Here is a 1905-nt window from a genome sequence, read left to right on the forward strand (position 1 = left end):
TTGTCAAAAATCTCAAACCTCAGATTCCATTGAAGTCCTAGGTTTGAGAGTTTTTGACAAGTTGCGGCTCATTTTAATCGATATTTGGAGGATGAATTTTCTGGCCAAAAATTGAAAAAAGTGTTGTTTTTTTCAGAGTACCAATATATTCTTCTGCCTATGACTTTAGGGGCGGTCCCATACGTTCCCATATGTAGGCGTTTCGTCTCCATAACGTTAAGTGTAATCGGTGATATACGATCAACCCATGCATTCTTGATTACTCAGATGTATCATCTTTTTGGTAACATTGACGTGGGAAACATTGGTAATCAGGATAAACCTTTTTTGAAACATTAAAATAGGTTGTCAGTAGTCATAAAAAAAAAACAAACCAAAAAACAAAAAGAAACAGCTCTTAGTAGAAAGTAACATTAAAATAGTCTGGCCTGAACCACAATCATCTAATCAATGTGTGTGTGTGTGTGTGTGTGTGTATGTGTGTGTGTGTGTGTGTTTCAAATCAAAATCTCTCTCTCTCTCTTTCTCCCCCCCCTCTCTCTCTCTCTCTCTCTCTCTCTCTCTCTCTCTCTCTCCCTCTCTCTTTCAATGTGTGTGTGTGTGTATGTGATGTGTGTGTATGTATGTATGTGGTATGTGTGTGTGTGTGTGTGTGTGTGTGTGCGTGTCTATGGAGAGGGTGTCTGAATTGTTAATTGTTTCATTCATTAATTTTGAATGATGGATAGATTGAGTGAAAGTAGGCTAGTGCTGTTATGATAGACCAGACCGACGAATTGTCAAGATTTTGTTTCAATTACAATATTATTATTGTAACTTCATTCATCACATGAGAGAGACATGACGGCTTAAGGGAGTGTTATTCCACACCTGATACTCGGAAGAAGAAGAAGAAGAAGAAGAAGAAGAAGAAGAAGAAGAAGAAGAAGAAGAAGAAGAAGAACAAGAAGAAGAAGAAGAACAAGAACAAGAAGAAGAAGTAGAGGAGAAGGAGGAGGAGGAGGAGGAATAGGAGGAAATAATGAAGACTAAGGCGAAAGTGGAGAAGGAGATGGAGGAAGGAAGAGCGGGAAGGAGGAGGGAGGGAAGAGGATGAGGATGGATAGCAAGAGGAGTAGGAAGAGGAGGAAGAGGAGAAAGAGGAGAAGATGAAGACTACGAAGAAGAGGAGAAAGAGAATGAGGAAGGAAAGGAGGGAGACAGGACGAGAGATGGAGGAGAAGGAGGAGGAAGAGGAGGAGAGGATGGAGATAAGAAGAACGAGGAGAAAAATAAGGAGGAAGGAAGTGAGGGAGATGGATGAGGAGGAGATAGAGAAGTACAAGAAGAAGTAATCATTGGAAACTATCAGAATAGCAATTTATCACCCTCCAATTTCAAGCATATTTCAAGCAGATAAGGTCGACCTCGGATCCCCTTGTCAAAATCTTATCAGTTTTATCTAATCCCTATTATTACCTCTTATATTCTCAAATCCTTGCTAAACGAGTTTTGAGGTGAGATTTACGTCAGTGCTGTTACCTTAAACACAACATAAACGGGTCATCCACAGTTCCGTTAAGGATCCTAAATTTACCATTACGTCATCGGTCAAGATAACATGCGCAGATAACTAATAAAACTGGCGAACCACAAACACTTAAGATTATATATATAGTGCAATATCTACAAAATATGCGCAAAGAGTTTTATCAGGAGTCCAAAGCCAACAAAAACACAATATGTAGGATGAGACATGACACCTGTAAGTCGCTTTTATGCCCGTTGATCTAGCCTAATCTCTGAAGTAGCGTTTTTGCCAATCCGCTGATCTAACCTCTGATGTCAACTTCAGAGATATTCTCTAGTTTCAAGATGATCAAACCTCGAATGTGAGTTCAGTGCTTTGATCATATGGTTTTGATT

The sequence above is a fragment of the Berghia stephanieae genome, chromosome 3 (assembly GCF_034508935.2).
Source record: "Berghia stephanieae isolate SIO BIC M18660-M18661 chromosome 3, UCSD_Bste_1.3, whole genome shotgun sequence".
In the NCBI taxonomy this organism is placed as follows: Eukaryota; Metazoa; Mollusca; class Gastropoda; order Nudibranchia; family Aeolidiidae; genus Berghia; species Berghia stephanieae.